We start from the raw sequence: 5,863 nt of genomic DNA, 5'->3' as shown, positions 1-5,863 counted from the left end.
ATCTAGTTTGGTGAAGCAGCTCGCCCCGTGCATTGACTCAATCGCTGTGGCTATGAGCGGTAGCGGGTAACTATACCTCACAGTGATCTGGTTCAGATCCCGATAGTCAATACACGGGCGCAGACCTCCCTCCTTCTTCTTCACAAAAATTAAACTTGAGGAGGCGGGTGAAGTGGATGACCGAATGTACCCCTGACGCAGAGATTCGGAGACATATGTTTCCATAGCCTCCGTCTCCGCCTGTGAGAGGGGATACACGTGACTCCTGGGAAGTGCAGCGTCGATGGGGTGGTAATTGAGTCAAATTCTTTTTGGAGAAGGCGAGAGCCAAATCGGCATATTCAGGGGGAATGCGCACGGTGGAGACCTGGTCTGGACTTTCCACCGTAGTAGCACCAACGGAAACCCCTAAACACCTCCCCGAGCACTCTCGCGACCACTCCATGAGAGCCCTCTGTGGCCAAGAAACAGTGGGGTCATGATAAACTAACCAGGGTAGGCCTAGCACCACGGGAAACACAGGAGAGTCAATAAGGAAGAGAATAATTCTCTCCTTGTGACCCCCCTGCATCACCATGCCCAGAGGAGTGGTGGCCTCCCTGATCAACCCTGACCCTAATGGTCGACTATCTAAGGCGTGAACGGGGAAGGGCACAGCCATGGGAACAATGGGGATCCCTAAACTATGGGCGAACGATCTATCTATAAAATTCCCCTGCGACATGGGGTGAACAGAGGGTTAAACACACAACATGTAATTGATGGAATTGAAACCAGGTGTGCGTGAAGACAAGACAAAACAAATGGAAAATGAAAGGTGGATCGGCGATGGCTAGAAGACCGGTGATGTCGACCGCCGAACGTCGCCCGAACAAGGAGAGGGACCGACTTTGGAGGAAGTCGTGACAAATAGTTGGTTTTAATATGGCTGGTACATTAACAACATCTGTGGGTATGCGTATGTGTTAGATCTTGTCTCATCGCTGCAACTCCCCAAAGTGCTCAGGAGAGGAAAAAGTGGAGTAATGCATCCTCCGAAACATGACCCGCCCTACCGCGCTCCTTAACATCCGCCAGCTTAACGCCAGCTTAACGCGGAAGGCAGCCGCACCAATGTGTCGGAGGAAAGTTCAACTGGCTACCGAGGTCAGCCTGCAGGCACCAGGCCCGCCACAAGGAGTTGTTAGATAGCGATGAGCCAAGACGATGCTGGGCCAATTGTGCGCCGTCCTATGGGAATCCCGGCCGCGGCCGGTTAGGGCACAGCCCGAGAATTAACCCGGGTCTGTGGTAACGCCTCTAGCAATGCGATGTAATGCCTTATACCGCTGCGCCACTCGGGAGGCCCCTAGGCTCTGTTTTAAAGGGAGAAATGAGAGGCTGAAACTGTGTGTGCTGTTACCTTCGCCTGCATGGCTATCCAGTGCTGCCTTCTGTGGTAGTCAGTCTCACTGTTGTTTATAGGCTCTGTCTTAACTGGGCAGGAGAGGAGAGAGATGAGAGGGGCAGAGTTCAGAATATAACTGCAAGAACATGTGTGTGTGTGTGTGTGTGTGTTACATAAAAAAACAGCAACAAAATAGAGCAAATGATATACTGTAGTAGTAAAATACAACCTACTAACCCGTAACTAGTAGACTGCTGGACTAATGGAGCTGCAAATTAGACAAATAATCAGAAACAGATTAGTAAATGTATTGTTTTCTCATGCACTTACAGTACCAGCTCTAATGTGGTGTGGTGGCCTGCTAAACTGTTAGAAATACAAGGTAAATAATTACAGTGAAATGCTAGGGGTGTTGTGTGTGTGTGTGTGTGTGTGTGTGTGTGTGTGTGTGTGTGTGTGTGTGTGTGTGTGTGTGTGTGTGTGTGTGTGTGTGTGTGTGTGTTTTATGTGCTCCCTGTAGTCAAAGCTGTAAGGGGAAATAACTCACATGGTGGTGGTGAGGAAACTGTCCAAGCAAGCTAAAAGTTAAACAGAAAGTCATGTTAATATTATCAATTTCTATTTAAATCAAACTATTTGTATATTCAATTGAGACATAATATATTTCGGTGAAAATACTGTGATATTTCATAGATAAACAATGTTTTAAACCTCTCTTTACTATTTAAACGCAATCACTTCCTTATTTACATGACAGGTCATGATCGGTCATGTGACTTGGAAACTGTCATCAAGTGCTAGCCAAGAAGCCATTAGCCTAGTCATTTAAAAATATATAATCTATCACTATCCGTTTCAAAACACTTAAAAATGATAGCCTAATTTGTGCCAACAGTACAAAAGAGACAAAGCAAGAGGGATATCAAACAACAGTTGTAAACGTTTTTTCTTTGTCAAAGCTTGTCAGCTAGCAGCCATTGGAAGAGAACATGCTAGCTAAGCTTGCTAAATTACTAATAAAAAATATTCTGCAAACACAACATACAAAAAAATAACTATGCTACCCCCTAACATGTTCATATAAACATTTGTTGTAGTTTTAGTATGCCTTTCTGACTCCTTGCCTGTAATTTTTGGTGTAAAATTAGCAGTAGTTGAACTACCTAAACTGCCTGACAGCCATTTCCTCAACTGCCAACTGTTGCTATGGTGACCAAGATGCCACATGACCTTTGTCTTCCTGTTGTAAATTGTAAAGGACAGTTTAAACCATGTTTTTTGGGATATGCAAAATGATGTGCACTCACCTCCATATACAATCTATCTCCTCCTTGAATAGTCATGGTCCTACAGGAATTGCCATGTTTGTGCAGGATTTCCAAGATTTCTGCAGGACAAGTTATACTCCTGCAGGAGCTGTGCAGGAGCATCAGGGACATTTCCTGTAGGATTTTGTCATTCCTACAGGATTCCTGCAGGACACCTGCACAATTCCTTCACAAAGGTTTGTATTTCTGCAAGAGTCATGTATGACTTTTTCTTATAAGGGTCAGCATATATATATATATATTGTATTTGAATAGTTATTTGTAAAAAACAAATAGTCTACCAAATAGTATTTGAAAGTATTTTCAAATTCTTATTTCAAATACAATTTTCAAATACCTGAGTTAAACGCATGGGAGTGCATTTGAGTCTGTGTATTTGAGTGTTTAAAAATATTTTCCAAGTGTATTTTACAAATATATATATATTCAACTACTGTTTAAAAAAAGAAAGGTGGTCTTAATACTTCTTTTGAAATGTGTTTAAAAGTAATTGAAATACCTGAAATAGTATTTTAACGCAGGTCTGGCTCATATGTTTAGCATTGGTTAGGGAGGAAAGCATACAAGATTGGATGTATGCAACATATTTGTTGGATTTATATACTTTATGCACAGTATTTTTATTTATTTATTTCTAAAGAGAACACTATGTAATCCAATTAGTCAACAAAATCAACTAGAATAATTGTATTTCTATAGTTAGATGAGGTTCAATGCATGGCCTCCTCAATGGCCTGGATAGCCACCAGATGCTAGACTGGAGGAGGTCTATGGAATGGATTTAAACACATTGCTATATTACTCAGGTATTATGTCCACTCTGGTTAGGGTTCCATTGTTAAATCTCCAACCGTTAGATGTTCTGATTGGATTAACCAGGATATTGAAATGCCTGGGTGTTTCCCCATAGAGAAAATAAGAGTCATCTTTCACACTCCCTCATTATTCCCCTCCCCCCTCCCTTTCCCTGCAGAAGTATCAGTGCATGTCTAATGGTGGTCCAGTGGGGTTAATGACCAGCTTCATTTATTATGCTATCTTTCACTGTGACTCTATATATCCACCCCTGGGCTGGCTGTATACATCCATCCAACACTCCATAAACTCACTAATCATTTACAAATGCCTTTCCATTCTCAAGCTCTTGGGGAGGGAAATGACCAAGCCAATGTTGTGATATATTCTCAATGACCAAGGCAAATGGATCTATTGGATTTAGGTCCTACCGAGCCAGAAAACGACTGTTGGTCAGAACTGGTTGTTTGCTCATCATTTGTGGAAGAATAAGTACTGGTCGTTAGTACATGACCCCTCCTCCTCTCTCTCTGTTAACTTCCAGAAGCAACACACAGAGGTTAGCTTAGCCACCACAGTTGCCAACTGCAGAATATTGTCCAAACAGAAGGTGTCCATTTTGGTGGCGTCGTCCCTAAAGAAAGACAAGAAGACACAAATGCTGATTGTCTAATCCTGTGCTGTTTACGACAGGGCTTTGGAGCATGCCCAGTGAAGAAACCAGAACCCGTTGTTGTAGTGGAGCCCAGACAGGTGAGGGCCTGCTGTTGCCCCCAAGAATGTGACACACACACACAGCATGTGTAAATAACACATTGTAACACACAACAGAAATAACTGTATGTTCATAGCCACCATAAGAAGTACACAAACACACATGCAGCAGTTAGTGTTGTGGTTGAGGCTAAGGTTGAACAGCTCTAGCCCTAGCTTCATTTTTAAAATGTTTATTCATTTAACTAGGCAAGTCAGTTAAGAACAAATTCTTATTTACAATGACGGCCTACAGTGAGTTAACTGCCTTGTTCAGGGGCAGAACAACAGATTTTTACCTTGTCAGCTCAGGGATTTGATCCAACAACCTTTCGGTTACTGGCCCAACACTCTAACCACTACCTGCCGCCCCAAATCTGGTCCAAATCCCACTTCATGTCCACATCTGGTTCAACCTTACCCTAGCCTTACCCTAGCCTCAACATTTAAATGTCTTGAATGGCCTAGTCAAAGCCCAGACCTCAATCCAATTGAGAATCTGTGGTATGACTTAAAGATTGCTGTACACCAGCGGAACCCATCCAACTTGAAGGAGCTGGAGCAGTTTTGCCTTGAAGAATGGGCAAAAATCCCAGTGGCTAGATGTGCCAAGCTTATATGGACATACCCCAAAAGACTTGCAGCTGTAATTGCTGCAAAAGGTGGCTCTACAAGGTATTGACTTTGGGGGGGGTGAATAGTTATGCACGCTCAAATTTTCATTTTTTTGTCTTATTTCTTGTTTGTTTCACAATAAAAAATATTTTGCATCTTCAAAGTGGTAGGCATGTTGTGTAAATCAAATTATACAACCCCCCCAAAAAAATCAATTTTAATTACAGGTTGTAAGGCAACAAAATAGGAAAAATGCCAAGGGGGGTGAATACTTTCGCAAGCCACTGTAGACAGGTGTGTGCCTTTGCAAATCATGTCCAATCAATTGAATTTACCACAGGTGGACTCCAATCAAGTTGTAGAAACATCTCAAGGATGAGCAATGGAAACAGGATGCAGCTGAGCTCAATTTCGAGTCTCATAGCAAAGGGTCTGAATTCTTATGTAAATAAGGTATTTATGTTTTTTATTTAAAAAAAATGTGCAAACATTTCTAAAAACCTGTTTTTCACTTTGTCATCATGGGGTATTGTGTGTAGATTGATGAGGGAAAAAAAAATATTTTTGCCATTTTAGAATAAGGCTGTAACGTAACAAAATGTGGAAAACATCAAGGGGTCTGAATAGTTTCCGAAGGCTCCGTATATGTCTTTCCCTGTGACAAGCAGAGGGCCACTGTCTGTCTGTCTGTGTGTGTGCGCGTGCGTGTGTGCGTGCGTCCATCTGCCTGAACAGAAGGCTTGTTTACCAAACCAACCTGTTATTCAACTGTGAAAAAAGCGTCTTGTCTATTATATCGATCCTAGCCACACAAGCACAAACTTCACTGTTAGTTTTAGGGATTATCTTGATGCTAGTCCAGATGATATATTCTTGTCAAATCTGAAATGTTTGTTCATATGCTCAAATGTCAGAAAATGTCACAGCAAACAACGCAGTCCAGTTCGATACGTCTGCACAGAGAAAGGTTACAGATGCAAAAACC

General features: G+C 42.3%; 1 long non-coding RNA gene across 1 annotated transcript; it reads right to left on the bottom strand.

The window, feature by feature from the left end:
- Positions 1–871: 871 nt before the first annotated feature.
- LOC106605500 (uncharacterized) lies at positions 872–1,971 on the bottom strand. The gene is made up of 3 exons (XR_001328864.2): positions 1,935–1,971; positions 1,625–1,655; positions 872–1,476 (listed from the first exon to the last, which is right to left on the bottom strand). It is a non-coding gene; the product is annotated as an uncharacterized lncRNA (long non-coding RNA).
- Between the last annotated feature and the right edge of the window lie 3,892 nt (positions 1,972–5,863).

The sequence above is a fragment of the Salmo salar genome, chromosome ssa05, assembly GCF_905237065.1.
Source record: "Salmo salar chromosome ssa05, Ssal_v3.1, whole genome shotgun sequence".
Lineage (NCBI taxonomy): Eukaryota > Metazoa > Chordata > Actinopteri > Salmoniformes > Salmonidae > Salmo > Salmo salar.
This window is presented reverse-complemented; position numbering and strand designations above follow the sequence as displayed.